The 16099-nt window shown below is 34.2% G+C and overlaps 1 pseudogene; it reads left to right on the plus strand.

Moving 5' to 3' along the window:
• Positions 1 to 2529: 2529 nt before the first annotated feature.
• Positions 2530 to 13601, plus strand: LOC132279266 (phospholipase D delta-like; annotated as a pseudogene).
• Positions 13602 to 16099: the final 2498 nt, after the last annotated feature.

The following is a 16099-nucleotide window of genomic DNA, read 5'->3' on the forward strand; positions in this document are numbered from 1 at the left end:
AATACATATGCATTAATTATTTAACACCAAATAAAGACAAGCTGGGTGCAACAACTAATATGAGCAACTAAAAATTTTTAGATAGTCCTTGGATTTCCACCACCATTTACACGAATGCAAAAAATTAAAATTTTTTAAAATATATTTTTGACCAAATTATTTATGCATCTAACGGTGACTGAACCAAATAATATAATAACTTTGCACGAAGATGAACGGTGCTGCACAGGCTCATTATAATTTACAGCGTCGGTTGGACCATTTAGCGACTTAGGCGATCGCCTATGGCCCCCGAAAAAATTATTTCTTTATACTAGAACCATCCTAAAATTTTTATTTCATTATATTATTAGACTCCAATGTATAGAAAGGCCCCCAAAATTTTATTTTTTCTTATATAATAACCTCTCTAAAAATTTAATAGTGGGCCTAAAAGCAAAAAGTTTACATCTTTATCTCAACCTTTTTTTTTTCCCCGAACTTTCTTTTTTCATTATCATTACACCAGTCTTAAACATTGAATATACATTTAATTGTTATTGTGGGAAGTGGTGAACTTTTTCATATTCTCTTTTAACTTTTATCTTCTTGTTTTTTTGCTCTCTTATTTCTCACATATTTTTCTCCCTCACTCATTATCAATATAATTCAAATAAATTAATGAAAACGTAGATGATATAATCCAACTTAATCAATCGAAAAATCTTATAGAATCAATTTATCTTTATAAATACTCAACCAAGTTATTTCTTCAATTCATTGTCAGTTTGAACAATTTAAAACATAGAATTTATTTTCATAATTAAAAGTTCTTAAAAGAAAAAAACCTATAATGAAAGGAGTTTTTTAAAGTTAAAGTTGATAAAATTAATAGTGGGCCTAAAAGCAAATTTAATAGTGGGCCTAAAAGCAAAAGATTTACATCTTTATCTCAACTTTTTTGTTTTCCCCCCACTTTCTTTTTTCATTATACTTGCACAAGCCTTAAACATTGAATATACAATTAATTTTTATGGTGGGAATTGGTGTACTTTTCCATATTCTCTTTTAACTTATATATCTTCTTCTTCTTCTTTTGTCTCTTATTTCTCACATATTTTTTTTTTCTCTCTCTCATTACTTATAATTCAAATAAATTAATGAGAATGTAGATTATATAATTCAACTTAATCAATCGAAAAATCTTGTAGAATCAATTAATTTTTATAAATAGTCGACCAAGTTATTTCTTCAATTCATTGTAGGTTTAAACAATTTAAAACATAGGATTTATTTTCATAATTAAAAGTTCTAAAAAGAAAAAAAAAACCTATAATGAAAGGAGTTTTTTAAAGTTAAAGTTGATAAAATTATATCAAACATAACTATGACACAAAAAAGATTAAATGAATTGACTATTAAAAACGATACTTTAACAAAATTTGAATATAAGAATCTAATCAGTAACTTTGCATCTAAAAAACAAGAGTATATTTTCTAAATAAATATTATTAAATATTTTTTATATGAATTTATTACATATTAAAAGGTAAATTTTATTTTTTTTGCTTAAGATCTCAAATTTTATTGAGCCACCATAAAAATTTAAAAGGTTCCATGATTCATAACTGGAATAGATTTTACCCACCATTTTGGGTTTAAATGGTGGATCTAAGAACCGTTTTTCTAATTTGAATTTAGCATGTACTCAAAAAAATATTATTTTCAAATAATGACCATATAATATAATTAAAAAATTCAAAACTATCAGAAGATAAAATTAGGCCGATAGCTTAAATCAAATTATTGTTATATATAAATATTTTTCATTAAAATTCAGACAAACCAAAACAGTCTATTAAGATTTAACTATTAAAATACCAAACTAATTTTAATCTTGAATAAATTAATTTTAAAATTTTTTAATATTTTATTTGGTTAGAAAGAAGGATAGTATAATTTTCATCATCCGATAGCTTAAATCAAATTATCGTAATATATATAAATATTTTTCATTAAAATTCAAACAAACCAAAGTCTATTAAGATATAACTATTAAAATACAGCGAACTAATTTTAATCTTGAATAAATAAATTTTAAAAATTTTTAGTTGGAAAGAAGGATAATAAAATTTTCATCTTTTGATTGAGAGGAAGGAAATAAAGGGAGGAAATAAATGGTTCTACTACTAAAAATAGTGACCAACATTATTCATCTCTTCAAAATTGAAAGAAATTTTAAGAATACCTAATAACAAAATTTTTAATATATCAATAAAAAAATAAAAAAATAAATAAATAAACAATTAATAACTGCATAATAAGAAAATCAAAATATAATTATACAACTTTTACAAGACTTTTTTTACGACAATATTACTTAAAAATAAAATAAAATAACATAAACTAAATAAACTTCAAATCAATTTTTTTTCTCCTTTTCCATCACCCTAACAAAAATATAGGGAATTGAACCCACGTGAGCTGAAGTTTTTAGGTAGTAGTTTGGCGACCCAATTGATTTTGAAATTTTGAGCCGTTATCCGTGTTGATGACACCACGTTCCTCCAAGAACGTAATCTCTCACTATCCGTTTCTTTCGCCGTCAATCCAGACCCGTCCTTGTCACCATTCACCTCATTCAACCGTCACCCTCCTTAATTACTCTTCGCAGCATTCTAAGTTTTTGCCGCCTCTTATATATATATATATATATATCTCAACGCTCCATCAATGTCAATGGCGGACGATGATTCTGATAATATCGTGTATCTTCACGGAGACCTCGATCTGAAGATCATCGAAGCTCGATGTTTGCCAAACATGGACCTAGTCTCCGAGCGCATTCGTCGCTGCTTCACCGCCTTCGACACTTGCCGGAAGCCCTTCTCCCGCCGCCGCAGCAGCAGCAACCACCATAATATCATCACCAGCGACCCTTACGTCACCGTCTGCCTCGCCGGAGCCAGGGTGGCTCGCACGCGAGTCATACCCAACTCCCAGAGCCCCGTCTGGAACGAGCACTTCAACATCCCTCTCGCTCATCCAGTCTCCCAGGTCGAGTTCGAGGTCAAAGACAACGACGTCTTCGGAGCCGATCTGATCGGAGTCGCCACCGTCTCCGTCCAGAAAATCAAGTCCGGCGAACTCATCAACGATTGGTTCCCGATAATCGGACCGTACGGTAAGCCGCCGAAGCCCGAATCGGCGGTCCGACTCGAGATGAGATTTATAGAATGCAGTGCAAATCCGGTTTATAAGTCGGGTATCGCTGCGGATCCGGATCAGTTTGGCATCAGAGAAAGTTACTTTCCGGTGAGACACGGAGGGTCGGTGACGCTGTATCAGGACGCTCACGTGCCGGAGGGTATGCTTCCGGAGATAGAATTGGATGACCAAATGGTGTTTAGGCACGAAAAGTGTTGGGAGGACATTTGCCATGCGATATTGGAGGCTCATCATTTGGTGTATATTGTGGGTTGGTCTATTTACCACAAGGTGAGGCTGGTTCGAGAGCCGAGTAGGCCTTTGCCCAGTGGTGGCAATTTGAATCTGGGTGAGTTGCTCAAGTACAAGTCACAAGAGGGTGTCCGAGTTCTATTGTTGGTTTGGGATGACAAGACTTCTCACAGCAAGTTCTTCATAAACACGGTTTGGTTTGGTACCCATTAATTTCATTTAATAATAATTGCATTTCCTTTTTTGAGCAGTCAATTCAATATCTGTCCCTTATTACTAGTTGGTTTTTTTAGGATTGTGATGTCTTTCCAGTTTTGATAATGATAACAGGGCTCGAAAAATAACATGGTGGACTTTTTTTGAACCATGTGGACTTCTTGCTGAAGTTGAAATTATTGTACTTAATCTAGAATTCTCAGGAGATATGAAATTTTGTTTGGATTTTGTATTTAATGAAAACTTTTAGAAAGGGAAGAGTTTTTATTTTTTTCTATTTGAACTTCTTGCTGGTGCTGAAAATACTGTACTTCAGCATGGAAATTGAATTGTTGATTTTAGAACAGTTTCTTTTTAGCTAATTTATTTTCTTAAAGAAAAACATTAGGAAGTAACTATATGTGCTTGAATATGAGTGCAAATAATTTACAGAATCTCTGCTGTGGCAGATGTACATGAAGTATTTGTATTATTTCCAATACTAGAAGCAATAAACACAATTGCTCAATTGTTAATAGGCAACAAGTTGTTTGGGATACCACCGCAATGGTGCGCAATGTATTGTTTACCACTTCTTTTCCATCCAGAGAACTGCTTTTGGTGATAAGTTTTTAGTTAATCAAGTTGTTTTCTTGAATCAGCAATAATGAGTAGCTGCAATACCATTTTCTACTTTATTTTGTAAGCAGTGGCGGATTATGGTCACATTGAAATTTGGGGAATAGCTTCCTTTTAGTTGGATGATTGCATTCACCTAGTATTGAAAGTCATACTGCCTATTATTGGGATTGCATTCATTGTACTTCATGCACAACTTCTGCATTCAATTAGCTTTTTCCCACTAAGGCACAAACATTAGTTCTGTTAAGTTTTCTTTGAAGTTGGTTGAGAGTTCTTCTCATTGTTGATTTAATAGTGGTTTTTTTTGCAGGCAGGAGTGATGCAAACCCATGATGAAGAAACAAGGAAGTTTTTCAAGCACTCATCTGTCACTTGTGTGCTGTCACCTCGTTATGCAAGCAGTAAGCTTAGCATTTTCAAGCAACAGGCATGCTAAAACTGCGGTCCAGTAATTTCTATCTTCCCACTATATGTGATAGTAAAATTTATAGTAAACTGCTTGCTTGCAATATCATAAGCGATTTAGACCATACGATGTCCAATGCTAAAATCCTGGGTTCCTGTCTTCTTTGAAGCTTGAAAACATCTTGACTTACTGCCACTTCTTTGATTAAATTATCAAATTTTTTTTTTTTTTTCATGAAAATTAAAAAATGACTATAATGCTCATTCTCCAGTTAAATACAACTTTAGTTCATACTTCATACAGTATATTTCCTCTTGTTGATTACTTTTTTGTTTTCAATGATGTGCTCAATGATATAGGTATGAAGGATATATATATATATATATATATATATATATATATATATATATATATATATATATATATGTTTCTGTTTTCAATGTTATTATTATTTTTTTTATCGGTATGAAGGAATATATCAACAAACTTGCAAAAAGCTGGAATTTTTTTTTTTTTTTCTTTCCCTCTATATGATGTAGAGGGAAGTTAGAAGTACACTTTATAACTGGAACAGGAAGTTAGAACTACACTTTATAACTGGAATCAAGTCAACAGAAATGATCTGTTTTATTTAAAAACTGAGTAAAGATCCAGGGATGTAAAACAAGAAGCAACCTATGGTATAAAACAGAAATGGGAAATACATCATTTTGAAGAATAATTACTGATGCAGGAGGGGTAAAGGAGACCTGTCCCGAGAACACATTCCCAACCTGTAGGACATGGCCACCAAGTTGGTCACTTTGTTGATCATGGTCTTAATGAATTGATTCTTCCAGCCTGCTGAAGGCTACAAATATCATACATGGCTGAGTCTAATTCCAGGGGATTGGGCTCTCTCTCTTTCCAATGAGTCTATCAATCTCCAGTCAATCACTTCTCCATACAGGAGAAAATTTGCTGGCATATTTTGCTAATATTTAGTCTGTTTAAATTCCTGTGCATAATTTTTTTGTAAATTCTAAGAAACAGTAATTTATTTAAATTGAACAATTGGTTAATATTTCTATTTTTGTATTTGACTACAGGTTGTTGGAACCCTCTATACACACCATCAGAAATGTGTAATTGTGGATACACAAGCATATGGAAATAATCGGAAAATAACTTCTTTTATAGGAGGTTTGGACCTCTGTGATGGACGCTATGATACACCTGAGCATCGACTATTTCATGACCTCAACACTGTTTTTCAGGATGATTATCACAATCCAACATTTCCTGTAGGTATTTGTTCCATTTAACTTTCATTGTGACTTCAAGATGCTTTTAGCCTGCCAACATTATGTACATATTATTTTAATTGCAAGTTATTGATAAGTTTTTGGCTAGCAATTCAATTAAGAGCGCATTTCAGATAGGGCTTCGCAAAATAGTCTGTTGAAACCTAAATCGAGAAAAAGGTCTAGGAACATCTATGGTTTCCCCCATTAAAGGAAAGCTCTCAGAGAATCCCCATGCCCCAAGACTTACTTGTGCTATATATTTTGTATTCATAATGCATATCGGAACACCTTCTTCAAATGTAAGCAAATGAAAACAGTTGGTTTTGAACATAATATTTCTTGTGTAAGCAAATTTCTATTTAGAGGTGTGATACACCTTGGCAGGACTCTTTCTTCAATACTTAGCTCCAATGGGACATAGAAGAAGGACTACTGTATACATATTTGGATGACTAAAACATAATCTTGATTTGGTATCAAATTAGCATGTTGCTGACCATCAAGTATAATGACCTGATTTGTTATCTTTCTGAATATTTTATGGTTTATTCTTAGAGCAATGTCTCTCACAAGATAGATTATTTGTTTCTCATTTTTCTTTTTTATTTATTTTTATTTTTTATTTTAATAGGCAGGAATTGAGGGTCCAAGACAACCTTGGCATGATTTGCATTGCAAAATTGAAGGGCCTGCTGCATATGATGTTCTCACAAACTTTGAACAGAGGTGGAGAAGAGCCAGGAAATGGTCAGAGTTTGGACGGCGTTTTAAAAGGATATCTCATTGGCATGATGATTCTTTAATAAAGATAGAACGCATTTCATGGATACTAAGTCCTTCCAAATCTGTTCCAAATGATGATCCTACATTATGGGTTTCTAAGGAAGATGATTCCGGAAACTGGCATGTTCAGGTTAATCAGTTCGGACTTCTTGCTGTGAAGCAAAGCATCTATTATTTAATTTGATATTGATTGATTGTTGTGATGTTGGCAGGTATTCCGCTCTATAGATTCGGGCTCTTTGAAAGGATTTCCCAAAGATGTTCATCTTGCTGAGGCTCAGGTTTGTCTCGATGTATCTTTTAATTGGAAAAAAAAAAAATTTCTGGAAGTGATTTACCATTGATTAGTGCAATGGTTAAACTCGAACTGACATATGGGAGAATGTGGGTTTGAGTCTAGAGCAGCCACTTTGTGCAAAATAACTACAAAGGTTTGGTCTGTCTCTAATATTCTCTTACCTCCACCTCCCAAAGATGGGGACATACAATAGGTAATCCGCTATGGTTTCCTTATGGACTGGATGGGATGTTTACATTTGCTATCATTATAACTATTATTATTTTCTATTTTGGTAATTGCTTGATTTTGTGACATTCCCATTTATTACAGAACCTAGTGTGTGCAAAAAATTTGGTGATTGACAAGAGCATTCAAACTGCATACGTCCAGGCAATCAGATCTGCACAGCATTTTATATATATCGAAAATCAATACTTTCTGGGGTCATCATATGCATGGCCTTCTTACAAAGAAGCAGGTTTGTGCACCTTCTCCATAAAAACATGCATAATATGCTTACTTGATCAAACCAATGAGATATTTCAAATTAAAACATCCTGTGTGATAAACACATAATTATGTAAAAAATATATATATATTCTTGCATTTGGAGCAATCAATTTATACATGTTAATATATAGTTGGTTTTTACGTTTTCATATATATATATATATATATATTTTGGAGATAAAATAATTATTACATAACAATCTGCGTCTGGACTCAAACACATATTTGTGAAAATCATATTTTCTTTCATGGGCCCTATATATAGCACATATGAGTCATGTTTTCCTTGTGTTGCATTATGTTGTTAATTAATTTGACTGTCTAGATACCATATATATTTTTTGATAAGTACCGTCTAGATACCATATTCCTTCCATTCTTTCACATTCCTTTTGTCTTGCGAAAGTTTTTACTGAAATTAGTTACTTATCTGTCCGTAGGGGCGGATAATCTAATCCCAATGGAGCTGGCATTGAAGATCGCTAGTAAAATAAAAGCAAAAGAAAGATTTTCAGTTTATGTTGTCATCCCAATGTGGCCTGAGGGTGTCCCTTCATCTGCTTCTGTACAAGAAATTCTTTATTGGCAGGTAATCTGACATATGAGTTTTTAATTGATTTGACATGCAGAAAAGTTTGATAACAGTACAAATAAGAGGTTAGTTGGTGAAATTTTAGGGCACTAAAGGTGAAGTAGACTGCCACAATGCACATAGAAAAGGTGAAGAAGTTTAGAATCTCATGTTTGAAAGGCTTCCTTTTTTCCTTTTTCTTTTTAACCTGAAACTTTCTCAATAGTCAAACCAAAAAAGTGGAATTTTGCACTCTTTAATATTTTTCAGCGTCTTTTTTTGAGAAATACATCCCGGTTTTTGTGCGTGTGGCTAGAAAAATAGGGATCTGTTAACGAAGCATTTATTCATAATGTATAGCTATAGTCAATACATTCCTATATGTGAATGTGCTAATTGATCAAGGGGTTATTTTTTATTTTCCACAGGCTAGCCGATTTGGCATAAAGGCCTTTGTGTAATCCAGAGGACTTGTGATCAAATACTTAAAGAGTGTCAAAAACTTCCTCCTTGGTCACTTGATGGAAATGGGTCTTGCGTTAGGAAGCATGTAAACCAAAACTTTGTTGTAGAGATTGGTGGAACCATTTAAAAAATTTAATGAATGACGTATATAGGCTAATCACTCTTGATGTGATTCTTAGGGACAACGCCTCCTTGATTCCTTGTTCCTTCTTCAAGCATCATCTTTAAACCCCATAGCTCTTCACTCCTATGTCCCAAATAGAGCTCCTTAATCCTTTGTTTATACGGGAACCAACTTGTGTAGAGAGAGAAAGTGTTTATGTGAATGTATATCTATATAAGAGAAGCTTTTAGAGATGATGAACACTCTGCAAGTTTCTCATTCCGTTATGTTATACAATCTTGCCCTAAATGGGTTTGTAAGGACATTATATATAGAAACCGTAAGAGTGGTATTAGCACTCTTCCATCCACTTTTAGAGTGCTCCAAGCAACGCCTACAATTCCAAACCCTCTCTCCACACCCTTAGGCTTAGCACACTAATGTAGGGGCTAGGAGGGAGAATCGTATTTGGGCCCAATCTCTCTTTGGCTACAATGGACTTGACCATTTTGGCCCGATCATCTCATGACCCAAAAATTGCGTCAACCTATTAGTCAAAAGCGATATCACTATATAAAAATGATTGAGAAAGGTTAATCTGCCTTGTTAATTAATACTTTAATTAGAAAATGCTTAATTAATACCTAAATTTTACTCCTTGATTTTTTTTCATTTAATCACATAATAAAATCACCAAGCACTTTTTTTGTGATTAAACTTGTACCCAGTTTTTTTTTTTCCTTCAAAAATATATATATATTCGGATACTATTCACCTAACAGTATTCAAGGTGGATTAGACTGTTCACCAGTGTAAAGTACCCAAGGTGGACTGCTCACCCTGGGAACAGTACCCCGTTTAAATAAAAAAAATTAACTAGCTCCAAGTTGATATTTCCTGTGTCCAAAACTAACTCGGAAATAAGGGGCATCTGATGAGGAAAAATAACCCTATGTTTGACTAGCGGCCTTGATCGTATAGTTCCCTTTAACTTCCTCTTCGGGGGAAAGAAGATAATTATAACCTACGATAATGATGAGACTTCATCATTCTGTTGATAACGATAGGGAAGATCAGTTAAGAAAGGTAACCGAATCTCCCTGATCGAGATTCGCACAACCGACTGGATCCCAAGGTAACCATAAATAAGGTGGATACCAATAAACGAGGTATAAGAAAAAAACTCTTGGACATTTAATACCTAATTAATTTTTCTGTTATACGATTCCAAACACTGAATTGATCGTTAGAGGGTCCTCGGCCGGCACGACACCAGTGCCACTCGAGGTGATATAAACTCCATTGTTTTGCAGGAAAATGTCGCCGTTCTGGGTCGCGTGGATTTTTGCATCAACAAAACTAATTATCGTAATCTTAAATACCAGCTTAGATGTAATCTTGAGAGTATTTTCCGAAGTCAATGATTTAATAACTACCCAAAGTATCCAGATTTTAGACCCTGGAGTTCACCGAATAAATCAAAGTAATTATCAAACCAAGGCAAGAGTTTATAGCTATGATGACAGTTGCAATCTCTCAACTTATCGTTGATCCCTTCTAATTCTTTGCAAATAAGGAGTCCATCTTTAATTACCGAATTAGAACTAATGATAATATAGTTCATCCCTGATTTAGATCTGTTGACATTAAGATATAATCAAATCAAGAGTAAGTGATAAAGAAGAAGAAAAAGAGAAGAAAGCAGATGAGAGAAAAAGAGAGAGAGATGGGGAAAGAGAGAAAGAATGAAAGAATCCTTTCATCCTTCTACCACATTCTATTTATAATAACAAGTTTCAGAAATTACACATAAGCCCCAACATTATATAAATAATAACAAATAAGCACCTGACAACAAGGTCCGCATATGAACACCTATCATATACGTGAATCAACCCGTATAATCATAGGACACTTAATCCATCTCATGAATTGATTGATACGCGTTATTCACTATATATGTAAAAGCAATTTAACCACAAATTCCATTAACATAAAATGTCCAATACAATCCAAACAATTGCCATGTAGGGCATACAAATCCCAATATTACCTGCTTGCCCGTGACTTGGGGGAGTGATTGTGGGTATCGGAAGGGACTATTCCTGACCGGAAGGAGTTGGAGACACCCTCCATTAAAGGAAAAAGGTTCTCTTCCTTGATTTCTAAGGACAGAAGTTAATTAATTTGTGGCAGTAATTTATTTTAATATTTCATTGTAAATCAAGATCTCATATAGTTCTGCAAATAATCTTACATAGGTTGGAGAAACATTTATACTTTAGGCAAGAGATGTATTTTAATTCAGAATGGTTGGCTTAACAAATCAACTCAACCCAACAAAGCCTTGTCCCTACTTTTACGGGAAAATTATGGTCTTAACTATTTTGTCTTTCTTTTGCAGGGACAAACAATGCAAATGATGTATGAAGTCATTGCACAAGAGCTGAAATCTCATCATCTTGAGAACTCGCATCCAAGAGACTACCTAAACTTTTATTGTCTTGGTAATCGGGAAAAATTGCCCACAGAAGATACAAATTCAACGAATCAACCTTCCTTTATTCATAATGCTGATGGGGTAATGATACATTGCAGAACTTATTTTATCAGATGTTACTCGTGGTTAATTACTTATTTCTGCAACTGCTGATCTACCCACTAGGAAGCTGAGAATAAGATTGCCACATGTATGCTGAAACTGATACAAGTTTTCAGCTACAAGGGTTTCAAAGTAGACAATTCTGTTCTTATGATACAAATACAAATCTTCTGCTGTTTGCTAGTAACAGATCTTAGTTTTAGTATGTCGAAAAGAGTTACTAGAAATTTCAAATTTTCAGTTAAGAAATGTGGGATCACTGGGATGTGATCATGTGACTAACATCAAGTTTTCCTATTCGATGATTCCTTGTTTTCCTAAAACAGAAGTTCAGCAAAGAGATGCTACGAGGTCTAACAGTAGCAAGACATTTAGTCTTCTCTCCATTTTCTTTTCTTTGTACAGTTTAAAATTGTCTTCTAACAGTTTTCTTCTTCGTAATCATATATATATATTTTTTTTCCGATGATGGTTGTGTCGGGCCTCTTAGAATGAATAGAATTAGAATTAAGAACATTCGTGAAATGGTTGAAATATCACCAATTGGAGATAAATTGAGAGGAAATTGATTTAGATGGTTTGGACATATACAACGAAAGTCACTAAGTGCGTCAATGAAGAAGAGTGACCTACTGCACATAGAGGGTAATGCTAAGAGAAGGGGAAGACCAAAGTTACAGTGAAATGGTTGAAATAGAATTAGAATTAGGAACATTCGTGAAATGGTTGAAATAGCACCAATTGGAGATAAATTGAGAGGAAATTGATTTAGATGGTTTGGACATATACAACGAAAGTCACTAAGTGTGTCAATGAAGAAGAGTGACCTAGTGCACATAGATGCTACGAGAAGGGGAAGACCAAAGTTACAGTGAGTTGATGGTGATTTTTGGCCTCTTAGTAATCCACCACCGGGCACATACTGATTCTTAATCCCACATGCATAGTTCTTCATGTACCAAGCAATTACCGAAGGAATTTGAACTCTCAACCTCCAAGGTATAAGGCTAGAGCCTTATCATTACACTCTATACCCTACTCCCTAGAGTTTTTTTTTCTTTTCAATAAAGTAGGGTTGAGGATATAATATTTGGAGTTACACCCTCTCTAGCTTAAACTACACCCTCTCTAATAGCTTAAACTTTTAGAGTAGATGGTAATTAATATGGTATCAAAGTAGGTTAGGTCCTGTGTTAAAATCTCACCGTCACCCGCATATTGAAGGATTTAATTTTAAATTTACACTCCCTCTAACAGCGTAAGTTTTTAGAATAGATGGTTGTTAATATGATGTCAAAGCTAAAGGTCTCAAATTCAAACCTCGCCGTCACTCTAATTATTAATGTTGAAAACATGTGTTGGACCAAAATAAGGCCACACATGACTGGGCAAAGAGTTTGGAGTTCTTGAATTAGAACAAATAAACTGGAATATATATATATATATATATATATATATATATATATATTGGTTATTTGCAAGGTAACCTAAAATAAGTTCTTCAAATTGAACTTTCAGGTTTCAGCTTCGCAAAAATTTCAACGGTTTATGATCTATGTGCATGCAAAGGGAATAATTGTAGATGATGAGTATGTGATATTGGGGTCTGCCAATATAAACCAACGATCTATGGCTGGTTCAAGAGACACTGAAATAGCTATGGGTGCATATCAGCCCCATTACACATGGGCTAAGAAGAAAAGACATCCGCGCGGTCAGGTTGGTATTGTCATATTATTAGCTCCTGATCATCAATTGGCTCACTCCCTAGGTAACATTTTCAATTTGGGGTAACTAGCAAGTGATTGAACTCATTGATGTGTGTTTTGCAGATATATGGATACAGAATGTCATTGTGGGCAGAGCACCTAGGAAAGATTGAAGATTGCTTCACGGAGCCAGAAAGTTTGGTTTGTGTAGGGAGTGTGAACAAGATTGCTGAAGATAATTGGGAAAGGTTCACAGCTGAGGATTATACTCCATTGCAGGGCCATCTTCTCAAATATCCAGTTGAAGTAGATGCTGATGGGAAGGTGGGTCCCTTGCCTGGACAAGAGAATTTCCCAGATGTCGGAGGTAAGGTGCTCGGATATCGGACCACTCTTCCTGATGCTTTAACAACATAGTCTCCACCAGTGTTCATAGTTTCATATGGCTTTATTTTGGAACTAGACAAATTTACATAGGTTGTAATTTTACCACACAATCATCCTTGTACCATTTTTTTCAACTCTGATTTCCGATTCCTGAACAATTCCAGAGTGGGACGTTTTGTATGATCACGTCAATGAAAATTGATTCATTTTTCGCTACATAATAATTGTTTGTTTGATACATTGTGAGATTTTTACATTTAGTAGTATGTAACATGTTATACAACAATGAAGTCAGAATCAGTCGGTCAGTTTTTATTGTCAAAATTGTGGAATTGGTAGCATTGCATTGAGATTAACCTGATAAAACCTTTTACCAGGTTAATGAAACTGTTTTGGGATCATGGTATTTGTATGGTATTTAATAATTATATTTATATACCTGGGTTGTAATTGGTTATGTATTATCTTCTTAATTTATTGATTTCTATTGATAAAGAGACTATTATTGAAGATTGAGAACATATCAATGAACATTCTGATATTGAATTACTAAAAACAGATGGACTATCATGCGACACTTCAGGGAGATGTGTTAAATTAGAATTTTGTTAACATAATTAAAGAAAATTGTGTGGTTATGCAAGAGAACCACTTTTGCAAGAATACGAAAATTATGTACTTCCAAAATTAGCATTATTCCATATTTGTCAATTTGAGTCATATGTCGCAACCTTCAAAATATATTATTTCTTGATAAGTCGACCAGAAAATAAATTTTGGTACGAGCAGTTTTTTCATAAGCTCCCAAATGGCTTTAAAAGATAGGAAACGTAAAAATTACCCTAAATGGCTTTAAAAGATAGGAAAAATAGATAATTTGGAATTTAGAGCTAATTATGTTCGGAGACTTGTAGCAAATAAATGATTAGAGACAAAAGGCCAATAAATAAATAAATAAATGAAGAGACAAAAAACAAATCAGCAACATTAAGCATGACAACAATAAAATTTTAAAAGAAAATAGACGGATATATTGCTCCTACTTTTATGCAACTTACAAAATATAACTTTTTAGTACAAAATTACCCTTTTAGTATCTTATCTCTTTCATTTATTATTATTATTTTTGGTCTAGAATGTAATGCCCCAAATCCCATGATCCAGTGCATTAACTAGGAGATCCAAACCGACCCAAAAATTGAGTCCAAAATGTGAAACCGAAAAATAAGGAAGATGTCACTAGGAAAAAATATCATTTCTAGGACAACTTAGGAACTTCAAGCAAAGTCAACAAGACTTGAGCACATGCACAACAATGGAAACTAATGGCAAAAGAAATCAAAACGGTCACAATTGCAGAAGCGATGATCCACATTAGCCATGACCCCAAAGATAAATCAAATGAAGTATACGAAGACCAAATCAAACATATAATAACATTATATGAGGTCCCAAATATCAAAGGAATGGATTTGCCATAAAAGGCATCCTCAGTCTAAAAGATTTCATGAGCCTATCTCACAAAAAATATCATAACTCGTTCCATAATTGGAATTTTGGAATGAGACTACTGCCATTGGAAAGCTTGTTTCAAGAGGCCAAAATGGACTTAAGAATAACCTAATTCGGGTTTAAAATGAGCACCAATATGGCCGTTTGAAAATCAATGCACAAAATAGTGCTAAGAAAAGTGTGGGATCGATCCCACTGAACCTGGGATCAATCCTAACAAAACAAAACGAAAAATACACTTGGAGATACAATCTGGGATCAATCCCAACGAACCAAAGATCGATCCCAACCAAAATAGAATGAAAAATAACCCTGGAAAAGGTGCCCATGGTCACCCCAAATCGTTTATACACATATATAAGGCCTCAAACTAAATTATAATCCTTCCTAATGATGGAATATGGCATGGAGATGTGGATACCAATATGAAAATTGTGCTAACATTCATAAAATGTGCAAGAAAATGGAAGACACATGTTTAAATGAAAATGGCTCCTTGACCTCACTACAACACATGTTCAAGTATCAAATACCCCCCTCTTTAGAAGTACATAACCAAAGCTACACTTTTCAAAATATATACCAATATTTGTTTGCTGAAGAGGAGATACGGTAAGAACTTCCGGCTAGCTCATCTCCCAAAATATACACCAAAGAATACATTAGGTTTTGAGATACCCCTCGGATCCGAGACACGGGTTGATCAGGCCCAGGCCCAAACCTGAGGGAATATCAAACAATTAATATTTTATAATGAACACGGAATACAAAATAAATTAAGAAATGAAATTAAAGCTGGAAGGAACTAAAAATAGAATCCGCAAAATATTATAATTATTAAAATCCATCAAACCCAAACTCCAAAACTCCATCAGTTTACAACTTGGGAATCCATCTCTAGTGGACCCCTATTAAACATCCAAACGGAAGATAGAACAAATGTAATAAACGTCCAGAAATAAAACTATAGAGAGAGCCCTACATCGTCGGAAGAGTGAATAGAGTCCTCTGCTCAGCACGAACACGTCTAAGCCTAGAACTGTCGTGTACCTGAAAAATAGAAGTGGGTCAGGCCCACGCGCAAGTTCTCTACTACTACAATCCAAACAGAGGCCCGATACGCATGTACATCCTAAACAAGTCAACAATAGCTAATAGTCCGTAAATATATATATAGTCACACTAAAGGACTCTCACTGGACTACAGGCC

The sequence above is a fragment of the Cornus florida genome, unplaced genomic scaffold (assembly GCF_030987335.1).
Source record: "Cornus florida cultivar Cherokee Brave unplaced genomic scaffold, ASM3098733v1 CherokeeBrave_3.0.0_Hap2_Chr10, whole genome shotgun sequence".
NCBI lineage: Eukaryota > Viridiplantae > Streptophyta > Magnoliopsida > Cornales > Cornaceae > Cornus > Cornus florida.